The sequence below is a fragment of the Equus quagga genome, chromosome 6, assembly GCF_021613505.1.
Source record: "Equus quagga isolate Etosha38 chromosome 6, UCLA_HA_Equagga_1.0, whole genome shotgun sequence".
Classification (NCBI taxonomy): Eukaryota; Metazoa; Chordata; class Mammalia; order Perissodactyla; family Equidae; genus Equus; species Equus quagga.
The window spans coordinates 111,999,487-112,012,858 of NC_060272.1; positions in this window are offsets into that span (position 1 = coordinate 111,999,487).

A 13,372-nucleotide genomic window follows, 5' to 3' on the forward strand; every position below is an offset into this window, starting at 1 on the left:
TTTAAAATGGGGGTTATTATAGAGAGAGAAATTATGCTTGCACATTTTTAGATATTAAATTCTAGTCCTATTAATTGTCTTTAAGGTTTTGTTATATACCTGTAAACTGGACTGGATCCTAAATTATTCTAGTTTTCTTAAATATCTGGCTACGATATGCCAAACTGATGTTTCCAATTCTACTGCCCTTGAAATCTCCTTGGAAGGGACTGTACTAGGCTCTCCTCACTACCCAGATGGCAGCCAAACTTCAAGAATCAAGCCTTGGGTGTACCTCTCACAGCTAAGGCTCCTCCATCTGACATCTAGTTCTGTATAAATGCTGGAGACCTCCAAATTAAATTGACAAGGAAGAGAAGTAGCTGACATCTGAGGCCGACAACTTTTCCAAGATGACTGAACCAGGCTCGTATATCCTCTTTCCGCTATTGTTTCTTACTTTATTTTCTCCCTCTCTTTCCTGGAAGTACAATGCCTTTGTCCACATTTCCCAAGCCCTGGCTAAAGGGGAAACCTCTCTGATCGCTAGATTTGCCATCAGAAACATCAGTCTGTCCAAGACAGTAATGACCCCCTAGTTCACCCTCTAAGTAATTTCACTGGGATTCCAGATAGTGTTCTTTGTCTAAATTGCTCTGCTGGCCCATTTTACCAAGTCATGCTGCTATGCCAGGCTACACTCGTTCCTTGCTTTAACTTGACCTAGTCTTGTGAGGGGAAAACAAGATCTTTTGAATATGTGTATGAAAAATTCTGTGGGGCTGCCAATGTAACCCAGGCCATCTGTAAATTTCTTGATCTACCCATATATTTAGGCAACCTCTAGATGTGTAACAACATAGTATCTGAGCCTTGGTTATATAATGCTAATGCCTCTATGCAGATGAACAAGTCTACAGATGATATCACTTATGCAGGGGCGTTATGTACACTCCCTGGTTATGTCTTCATCTGTGGAGATTTCAGTAATGGCCTTTATGCTTGGGCAACTCATTGCCTTGACAGCTGGAGAATTCAAGGACAGTGTGCCCTTGCCATATTCACTGTCCTATTCTCTCTGCATAACCAAACAAAGACCTTTCATTGGTCTCTCCCATTAAATCTCCATCATCACTCTAAACAAAAACTTCCAGGAGTTGTAAAAGGCTCTAGTTTTGCCTACATGGGAAAAGCTTTCTTCCCATGGATCAGACTGAGCGCCAACAAACAAATGATCAGGAATCACTCCCTGATTCTAGAAAAGGTGGTTGACTCCACAACCAAAGCAATTTATGCTAAGCAATGGTCATTTAACTCAGTGGCTAAGGTAGTTTTGGATAATTGTATAGCCCTTTATTATCTACTTGCTGAGCAAAGAGGTATCTGTGTAGTGGCAAACACCACCTGTTGCACATGGATAAATGCCTATGGGGAAAGAGAAACTCAGTTACATAAGATTAGAGAGCAAGCACATTGGCCATAACAAATTTCACCTAACAATCCACTGTCTTTTGATTTGTTCATCTGACTACCTTCAGGTCTGAGCTCCTGGTTTAGAACCATCCTACAGACTGGGCTTATAGTATTGCTCTTCATCTTACTCTGCATACTTTATAAAGGCAGCTCCCCTCCTTTGTTTTCTGCATTTGCCTATGGTTTTCCATGGCAAGCACATCTTGAAAGGTAATTCTTTTAGCTGTTCCTGAATAAACTCATTTTGCGATAAAATAACAGGCAAATTTGCTTTTTAAGTTGACACATCAATTTATTCAATCTATTTATTTAGCATTAATAGTTGGCACATGAAGCACTAACATGTTAAATACCTATATTATTTTCTGTATATTTCACCACGACATATACATGTATACTATACTCTAGTGTGTACATACATATTCACTATATATTCACTATATATTCTAGTATATTCATATATATTCACATGTATATTCACATTCACAATCAAGGGCCAAGTCTATTTCTTTTGACTTTATATTCTCAGCCTTTGATACATTGTCTGACACACAGTATGTGCTCAAGAAATCTGAATTTAATGAATGAATGAATGAATGATGAGTTTAGTCATCGATTTATTTGGACAAATATAAATGTAGTTCACGTATATTTTTACTTGGATATTTTAAAACTGTATGATTAAAGTTGGTTTTCAGAATACTAATTAATATTTTATAGTGCAAAGGTCAGTCATCTTATTTTTATAATAAATGTAATGGTGGATATGCTGAATTACTTTCAAACCTTTAAGCAAATTCATTGTCGAGGATATAAAATTATTATGTTTAGGGGAAAAGAGAAGAATATACATAAGTTTGTATGCATATCAACTATGTAATATATACTCAAAGGAAAAAAGAAAGTCATGTGCAAAAAATTTAATTTTTCTCTATTATTCTGTCTGTATTTTCCTTTTATCCTAAAATTAGCATTTACTGCTTTATAAAAATATCCACATTCTTATAACTGGCCATAACAAATACCCCAGTATTAATAGCATAAAATGTTAAAAAAAAAATGTAATATTGGAATCATTACGTGCCATGCACTGGATTGCTTACTTAGTCTGTTAGTTAATAACTGGACTTTTTATTATTAGCTTCACATTAAAAGATTAGCTAAAAGAAGGGTTATAACCTCTGTTAACAGAAATATTGCTAGTGTGTTGCTTGCTTCATGCATAATTTATAATCCATTTGAACCAAATGAGCTGCAGAGCAATATTACAATTAACATTCAGCTGTTCCATGGATTTGGCTTAACTCCCTTTAGGAATACTGTTCTTAATGAATAGCAAGACATGATTTTCTTGGGTACCTAACATGCCACCCCAAATTCTAATGTTTAGCTTTCAATAGAAAGGAGGCTTAATTAAAAATAAATTTACTTTATTTTAAAACATTAAAATAAAGTTATTACTTCCTCATACTGGCATAGCAGCTGAACAAAATAAAGTAAGGCATATGAGAGAAAAGTTTAATTTAAAAAAATACAAACATAATTGATAATAAGCAATATGAAAGACGGTAATTGTGTCTGCACATGAAAAAGTCAGCCATTAGCCTTACAGGTCCTAATAAGAATCCTGTCCCCTGTTTCATGCCAATTTGTTCTACAACATTAGGGGAAGGCTGCCCTGTACCTGGGTCAGAATAGGTCACATCATCCTTCTCTTATATTTGAAATATCTTCCCAAATTCATAAACAGAAAGATTATTTTTTAAGCATATGTATTTTTGAATGAACCAAAATTTTAAATTACTTGACTATCATAGATATTTTATACCTTGAGACACAAGAAAAAATATGGAAGGAAAATTAGTATTATCTTAGAAACAGTAATTAAAATAAAATTTCCACAACAATAAACATATACCAAAAAAAGACCTAATCTTCTATGACCTTCATTCCCCCAACAAAAGGCAGGTCAACTGCCTATCTCAGTTAATATTACAACTATTACCAAGGAAAATTCAGACAGACTCGAGGCATTTTAATGCAGCTGAACAGTCTACTCAGCCGTTAGTAGTTTTACTTTTCATTATACAAAGCTTGAGGATTTGCAATGAAAAGTTCCTGATTAAATCCACTAGCTTAACGATCACTAGGGATAACCAAAGATTTTATACTCAGGCAATCTCCACCTTTCTTTGGATCTACGCAAAATCTTTTAAAATTCTGAGTTACTATCAAACATAGTAGCCAAGTTAAGGAGATACACTTTCCACTTTTTTTCTAAAAAAGGTCTAGATTATTTATTTTTTATGGGGCTATTGTCAAGAATGACTAATAAAAATGCTTGAAAACCATTTTTAAAATGCATACGATTGATCAAATCCTATATGACTGCTCTGTAACTGCTAAATAGAAATGAACTTGGTTCTAAGTTCATGTATCAGCCACTGTGGTTAGAGGTGCAATATAAACTCAGCTGTAAATTCAATCGGAGGTCTGGTTTTCAAACATGCTTGAAGCTTTCTCCTCATCCCTTTATTTAAGATCACATTTTACTTCACTTCTCTTGTCTTTATTTTCCATTATCGAAGAACATTTTTGTAATATTTTCCCTCACATGGCAAAGGGTAGACTTTTTATTTTAATTGCCATCAAACAGATTGTAAATATATCTTAAAATATAAACTGTTACTTTAAAAATTCTGGAATCTATTTTTAGCGGGAGAGTTTCCTGGGGACAAATGAATAGTTTCATCATTAGCTGTAGAGTATTGCTCATCACACTCATCTTCTTCCTGCATCCCCTAAGTAAATCTCCTCTTTTCCAGACCACAACTTTTATTCTCCAGACTAGAATGCTTTTCTCTTTTAAGTCACCAAACATACACATTTCTAATAATTGATTTCTCCCATGTGAAACCATGGTTTTCATGAATATTTGTATAGTATTTATAGTTCATACTTCCTTTCATCACATTTATCTTATTTGATCCTTGCAAGCATTCTGTGAGTCAGACAACAAACTTTCCAGAATGAAATCACTTAGCCCCAAGATTGTTCACTCCTTTGAAGGTTACAGATTTCATTCAGCCCCTAATAAAATATATAGTTCCTTCCCCCAGGGAAAAAAATGCATATAAAATTGCATACAAATTTACAATTCCAGAGGATCCATGGACAATCTGAATTGTCGTATTAAGAAGGTTTGATCTACCTAATCACTCATATACAGCAGAGTTAACTAACCTAACAGTTCACATCACTTGTTAATGATACTGAAGATTATATGAAAGCACACAAGAAAACAATTTGCAGAAGTTAAAGTAAAGGGAAGTTATCTTTGAGTATAGAATATTATTAATTCTCCATTCTAATGAGATGAGATATTAATAATTTCCTAATACTGATTAGGTAACAACATATAGCAGGATATATGCTTGCACTGGGATTTTTTAAGTATTGCACATCTTTCAGATTGAAATTACAAAAGAAATATCTTCTAATGACTTTGTTGACAAATTCAACACGGAGGATGAAGACCAATACTTATCAGTCTTGGAAGTACATTAGAATCACCCAGTGAGTTAAAAACAAAAAAGGATCCTTGCCTAGGGCCCTACCTCCTGAGAGATCCTGATTTAATTAGTCCAATATAGAGTTTTCACATCACTACGTTTCTAAAGCTCCCCAGTAGACACTAATGTGCAGAGTTGAGAAGCAACTGCTGTAGAAGAACCAGTAAGAGGAGACTTAGGGCTTACTTTTAATGAATAATCAGTGTGCTCTTATGAAATTAATCGCAACCTAAAAAAAATCACTATTTCATGTTGGAGTGCAAATTAGCAAGGAGAGGTGTTTTCAAATAAATATTGTGAAAATAGTCAAAATCTATTTAAAACCCAAAAAAGGGGAAAAAAATCATCTGATGCCCAGAATATTAAATGGAATTAAGACTGTATAAAAAAATGGTAACTATACAAATAATCAAAATATGATAGAAAATGATAAGGAGAAAAGATAAATTTGAAAAATGAAGATTTAAGCAGTATACACAAATTACAAAGGGGAAGCCTCTATAAAAACCAAGCAGTACATTATTATTTTATTATAATTGACTTAGCTATTTGCAAATTTAAGGTTTTTGTAGTATCTGATCTTCAGTACCCAAGAAGGCAGTAAAAGTTAACTCCATAACGCATGATTTTGGCCCAACTATTTGATGTTCTCAAAAGTCCTGTCACTTCAAATATTTTTTGTAAAGAACTCAGTGGAAAAATCTAGAGGAAAGAAACCATCTCTCAAATTCAATTATTCCATTATGTAGAGCAGACCCAAAAGAAATAGTATGCATATACACACCCAAACACATACCGCACAAACAAGAATATTACAATAAAATATATGTATTTTTTTTAATTAGCACTGAAATGCTCTTATACTCAAAAAATCCTTTCATGAAATCATTTCAGACTTAATAGATATTTATTTAACACTGTTGATCATGGTCATTTAGCAGAGAATGCACTTGATTTGTAAAAGATCCATTTGAGTCTATTTTAGAAAAGAACATAATAAAGTAATAAAATCATAGAATCTTACAGTTTGAAGGATATTTTTAAGTAATTTTCAAGTAATTGTAGTAATAATTCCTCTAAGACATTCCTTCTAAAACATACATAGCATAGCATTCCTCCTAAAATAAACATAGCAGATTGTCAAGGAGTCAATATCTACATTCTCACCATCACTTTGGGTAGTTCATTAGTTTTTGTTTATTTGTTTTGCTTTGAAAACTTTAATCATTGACAGTCTTTGTTTTCTTTCAAAATGTTAACTTTTTTTTGAACTATGATGACCAGAACTGCAACCAATACTCCCATTTTGATCTGATCAACGTATGGTGATGCACAAAATTAAAAGAATGGCTTATCTGGAGACTGAAGAGCACAGAGTTGAGTGGGACCCAGGAGTAGTACAAAAAAGCCTTTCTTCCCAGGTAGCTTTGAAAAGCTTAGTAAATTAAGCAGATAAATCTGAGTTACTACATTGTGACCCTGGGCACTACTAACTAAGCCATGTGTAGCAAAAACAGCTTTGTAAGTTTGTTTGTAAGTTAATGCAACGCTCAAAATGATTGCACTTTCAAAGGTGACATATGTAATTAAGGTAACAAAAGGTTACCAAAACTATTAAATGAGACCAAAAGGACCAATTCAAATTTGGTTATTTTTAAAATTAAGATTCCTGATTGCCCCAATGAGATTTGAAATGTTTAGTTAGTGGAAAAAAATGAAAAAAGAAAAAGATATTTAATTTAGTTCTTTTTAGTACTTTATCATTTATTTAACAAGTATTTTTGAGAGGCTACTATGCCAGGCACTGTTGTAGGTGATGAAGATATAGCAGTTAAGAAGACAGACAACTATCTCACCTCCTGGCATTTATTATACTTTAGTAGGCCAGACAGACATTAAAGAAGAGAAATGAATCAACATATACGACGTGAGATAATTATAGGCATTAGGGAGAAAATGAAGCCAGGAAGGGAAAAATAAATGTCTTGGGTGAGGAAAAGGACTGTAATTTTAGAAAAGATACACAGGGAAAGTCTCCTCAAAATCCAGAGCCAGAGGAGGACATTATTGCTAAAACAAGGATGATATATCTGTTGAACTCTCTCCTTTCTGTATGTAAACAAACAATTTTAAAATAAATGTCATTGCAAGCCAGTGTTAAGCTTAATATTCAAATTGAATCTTGGTCTTTTTATTTTTAAAAATCTAGAGAAAATCCAGCTCTAAATGATGTAAAACTTAGGTTTTCTGCTCAGTAGGCTTCTGCATAAGGTTAATTTCAGTAATAAGCAAGAGTAATTTTATTGGATTGCCACCTGGTATTGCTGCCTCAGAAACTTTGGGCATTCAGGAAGCTTTGGTGAAAATTGCCAAAGATAAGAACTTAGAAGTAGAAGCCAGAGCCGTATCAATTCAGAGCAAAACAGCAGCACTATCAACTTAAATGGGTTTGGAACTTTCCATTTTATACGCCAGCTCTTCCAAATTCATTGACACAACCTTATCAGGTAAGGAGGACAGCTCCTTTTATTAGCATTTTACAAAGAAAGAAAATGAGATCAAGAACAGTAAAATGACTTCCACACAGACAGAAAGCTAAGTACTGGGGAACTGGGTGCTAAAATCTGTGTTCTTAATCCTAATTCATGGCTTTTTCTATGTCCATTTTCCTATCTCCTTCATATCCTCTTCTCACCCCAAAAGGAACCACTCTCTTGCTACTGTGTCAGGAGCTAGACTTGAGCGCTGCTCTTAGTGTTAAAGGGGAGCTGCTGAGAGAGGGGGGCTGCTGAGTGCTTATAAAGCTGAGTTGTAACACTGGTGTATATGCTACAACATTGGCTCTACATACACATCAAGCAATTCTGAATTGTTCAGACACCATATCAATTTAATGCAAGAGCTGTTACAGCTAGAGACACTAGGATACTGTCAGAAATTGTGGTCTCGCCAAAGAAAAAAAGGCATTCAAGTTTCAGTAGCAAGTAATATGCCTGCTAGAAGAATATAAATGTCCCCAACTCTGATTTCTCACTGTGATTAAGGTAGTCTGATTCAAATTCATTCAGCTTATGTAAGGTACCGCAAAAGCACTGTTGCAGTCAGTGGCAACCGTATTCCAAAGAGAGGCAATTAGACTTCACCAGATTTAAAGTTTAGGGCTCATTATATATGGTATTTTTCAGCTGGCACACATATTGAAAGAGCTGCACTTCACGAAAGAGCTGCATAAAACAAGGGATGCTGTTTGAGCTCCACTGATCATTTAAGAATGCTGACTGCCAAGCTGCCAATTGTGTTCACAAAGAATAGACATATCAGCCCCTGAATCAAACAGCTGTGAAGTTCCCACCTGCCACCAGTGGGTAATCAAGAAACAACTGAAAGATATACCTTCGGAAAGCCAGAATAAAGTGTGCAGGGAAGCACTGGGTTGCTATAAAACTTACACTTTCTGTAGGCCTCCCTAGCATGCCACGACTTGAAGCAAGCACACGCTAAAGCTGCATCTTTCTCTAACAGAACAGCAGAAAGCTGAAAAAATTATAGTTGCACCTTCCACCCAGTCACAGTTCCACGTTGTCAAACAAATATTATTTTAATTGAGCTATATATCATGGGTCATTGCTATCCTGAGGAAGGGAGTGTGTTCATCCAGTATAAACATCATCAGGAAAAGATTCCGAATGAAATTAGGTTTTATAAAACACTTTAACTTGAAAGTTAGATAATGCTCTAATTAGAAGTATCAACAGACAAGCAGGATAGAATCAACAAGGAGAAGGTATGTGAAAAAATATGAGGAAGTCAATAACTCAGTGATCAGAGCCTTGAGGTAAGTCACTTATAATGATAATTTTACTCACATTACTCCCAAAATGGTGTAAATAAATGACATCAAATCAAATGGCATCAAAGAAGACAAATATACAGTACAGAAGTAATTGATTGCTAGTAGCAGCATCTGTTTCATAAACATTTCTCATAGAAGAATGTGAGGATTCTCTGAATCCAGGAGAGTGGAAGGGCAAGGGAGAGCAGGTACTTTTAAAGCTTCGAGATTTTTTATTTTATTTTGAGATAATTTTAGCTTTACATAACAGTTGCAAAAATAACACAGAGAAGTCTCATATACATTCACTCAGCTTCCCCATATACATCTTATACAACCACAGCTCATTTATCAAAACCAAGCAAATAACCTTGCTACAATACTATTAGCCAAAGTGGAGAACATATTTGGATTTTGCCAGTTTTTCCATTAATCTACTGTGGTTTGTTGCTGTTGATCCAGGATCCAGTCCAAGCTACTACATTGTATTTAGCTGCCACGTCTCCATAGTTTCTTCCAATTGGGGACATTTCCTCAATCTTTGTCTTTCATCACTGTGACTGTTAAAGAGCACTGGTCAATAAATTTTTGGAATATACCTTAATTTGGTTATGTGTGATATTTCCTCATGATTAAATTGAAATTATGCATTATTAGGAAGGATTCCACAGAGATAATGTGCCCTTCTCAGTGCATTACACAGTGGGTATGTTTCTGGTAAAATTACCTTTGATCTCATGGCAAAGGTGGATCTGCTAGGATTCTCCACTGTAAACTTACTATTTTTTCCTTTGTAATTATGAAATACGTAGGACAAGAGAGTGTAAAACTATGTAAATCACCTGTTTCCGTGTAAATTTTCACCCACTTATTTTAGGATCCATGAGAGAATTTTTTTCTGCAACAGTCTCCAATATGGTGTCATGATGTTGTTTTCCTATTTTCCTCATTCATTCTATAGTTATTAATCGGAGTTCTTCTGTGAGGAAAAGTTGACACTTCTGTCCCATTTATTTATTTATTCAGTCATTCATTTATGTCATTTTGGGTATGGACATTTATTTTATTCTTTGGATTATAATCCAATAATACGGTTATTTATTTTACTGCTCAAGCTATTCCAACTTTAATCATTGGGCACTCTTTCATGTTGGCTCCTGTGCCCTTTTGATATGCATACATCTTATATATACTTTTGTTGCACCTCTTTACTTTCTGGAATCACAAGGCTCTCCTGGCTCATTTTGCATTTTCTCTGATCTGGCTCATCCTGTATTTCCTCTGCTTTAGCCCCAGAATTAACCAGACCTCCAAGAATTTCTGATTATTTTTTTTGTGGAATATAGGATTTAGAATTCAAGATCCAGGACCTAAGTGTGCTCCTTGCTACTGGAATGTCACTGCTTCTAGTACCTGTCATTGTATAGAGCTAGGATATATACGCATGCATACCAACTCATGCATACACGCACATTTATATTTACTTCTCTATTTATCTGTATGTATATTTTAAAAATATGAATCCATTTTAATACCTCCAATGCCAATCCAGCATAACAGAGTTCATTCTAGCTTTCTCTATTTCCTTATCTGTAGCTTCTTTCTACAACAGAGAGAACCCTGGTTCTCATTATCTATAATATATCTATTAATTTGTTCACCTCTAGTACACATATAAATTAATTTCAGAATGTCCAACCTATACCCCTTTGAGAAACAAATTTATAAATTACAGTACAGTGTTTATGTACTGCTTTTTATGTTTAGCCTTAAAATATTTACTGAAATATCATTTTTCCAAAGTTGCTTCGGTCAGCTCCTTTCTTCCCCATCCCATTCAGTGTGGTCATATGACTCATTTTTAATACAGTTAGAGTCAATTGTCACAACTGCATTTCATCTTTCCCCTACATTCTGATTTTTTTTTAATTTACATACACAAATCTCACTTTTTGTGGTGTACAATTACACCGCTTTGACAGAAGACTAGAGTCTACCACTACCGCTCCATGAGAAGAGTTCCATCTCTCCAGAACATCTGCTGTATACACCTTCATAAGCAACCTCTACCCCTACCTGTCGGCAACCACTGATCAGTTTTCCTCCCCATAATTTTGCCTTTTTAAGAGCATCACATGAGTTGAATTATGTAATATGTAGCCCTCAATATCTTGCTTCTTTAACTTAGCAAAATGTATTTAGGATTCATATATGTTATTGTGTAAATCAATAGTCCTTTTTATTATGGAGAAGAATTCCGCTGTACGTATGTATCACAGGTTTATTTACCATTCCATAGTGAGAAGTATATGTGGGTTTTACAGTTTTTGACAATTATGAGGTAAGTTGCCATAAACATTCATGGATAATTATTTTGATTAAATACAAATTTATGTTGCTCTTAGGTAGACACCTAGGAGTAAGATTGCTGAGTCCTATGGCAGGATTATTTTTAACTTTATAAGAAACTGCCAAACGGTCTTCCAAAGTGGCTGTGCCATTTTGCATTCCTATCAGCAACATATGAGAGGTTCAGTAGTTCTGCATACTCACCAGGATTTGCTGTTGCCTTTTTTTTCCAATTGTAGACATTCTAATAGATATATAGTGGTCTCTCACTATGTATTTGATCTGCATTTCTATAATTTCGTTGAACATCTTTTCGTATGCTTATTCGCTCTCCATATATCTTCTGAGGGGAAGTGTCTATTCAATCTTTTGCCCATTTCTGGAGGGTTGTTTGTTCTCTGATTGCTGAGTTTTGATAGTTCTTTGTATATCCTGGAGACATCTTGCATCAGAAATATGATTTGCAAATATTTTCACCCATATTGTGGTTTGTCTTCTCATTCCATTAACAGTACCTTTCATAAAGCAAAATTTTTAACTTTAATAAGGTCCTATTTACCATATTTTCCTTCGATGGATTGTGTTTTGGTGTCAAATATAAAATTATTTACCTAATCAAAGGTTACACAGGTTTTCTCCTATGTTTTCCACTAGAAATTAGGTCTATTATAAATGTTGAGGTAATTTTGGTGTAAGGTATGATGTAGATGTTGAGGTTCATTTGGGTTTTTTGACACATTAACATACAACTCTTTCAGTCCCATTTGTTGAAAAATCTGCAAGAATTTCATGGCTGGCTTCAACTACTCAAACTTCGCTGTGCTCTTCTAAGAGACGTGAGAACTCATTGACATAGTCACACTCAAAGACCTGCAGACTTAAATTCCAGACTAAAACCCAGAGTATGGGCTTTAGAGTCAGTCAAACTTAGTTATGAATCCAGGCTCCATACTTACTACCTTTGTAAACTTCAAGAAGTTATTTATTTTATCTTTTGTTTGCTCATCTGTAAATGGAGGTAATGCTAAAACAGATAAGGCGTATAAGATAGTCCAGTACCTGGTGCTTAGAAAGAATACAGTTAATGCTATTTTTTTCTACTCTACTTTTATCTTTATCAAAAATAATGATTTATGTAGTTAGTACTATCTTGAATACTTTATTATGACAATTCAAGCTTCATAGTAAATTTCTAACATAAGGTTTGAAATGAATATAATTTATCATGTTATAAGGCATTTGATTTTCAGATACATGGAGGGGGAGAAGTGGAGACAGACAGAAAGAGAGCATGTGCATCTTTTTCTTAAATTTCAGATTCTACAGAGAAGTGAACAGACTAAAATTCCTTCTGCAATAGCTTTTCCTAACTCTTCTATATCCACTTAAAAAGAATTAATTACTCATGAATTGCAGTCCTTTAGCACATTATGCAAATCTCTAGCACTTACTAGTTTCTACTTTTATTTTTGCACTAAGATACAAAAATTGATTGGGGAGACACATAATATGCCAAACACCTTGTTAGGCAGTATGGATACGGGAGTAAAACATGGAGTTTCACTTTAGTAAACCCTGATGCTTTATTTAAGAGACTCCCTCCCCTAACAGATCTTGAGCTCCTCAAGAGAAGGCACTAGTTCTCTGTGTCTGTACCCTGAACCCCAGTGAAATGTGTGCCTGATTTTTTGTCGGTAGCAAACATCAAAAGAGTTTGGCTATTTTGACAAGTAGAAAGTTTCTTTAAAGGAAGTGAGGAGATGGGATTTCATAGGGAGTTCAATATTTTTATAGTCTTATCTCTATAATGGTCCAGGTTGTCCAAAGTTTTATGTCAGTGTACTGGATGAAGTTTGCCATTGCAAAGGAATGTAGGGTTAGGGAATTTAATCAATGGACAAACATTCAGCAAAGCTATGTGTGTACACTTAATGTAGAGATTTCACACCAGATAAAACAGAGAGGAAAAGACATAAGTGACTAGTGAATTTTCACTCTCCATTGTTTCCTACCTCTTACATTAAGTTTTTTTCTTTCTATTTGATAAAGTTCATATAAGCTGTCACTTCAGAATAATTTATCTATTTAAGAAAGTATTGTCTAGTTGTTGGGCTGTTCAGACATTCTGTTTAACAATAGGCTTTCTGAAATTTTGTGTTTATGTCTT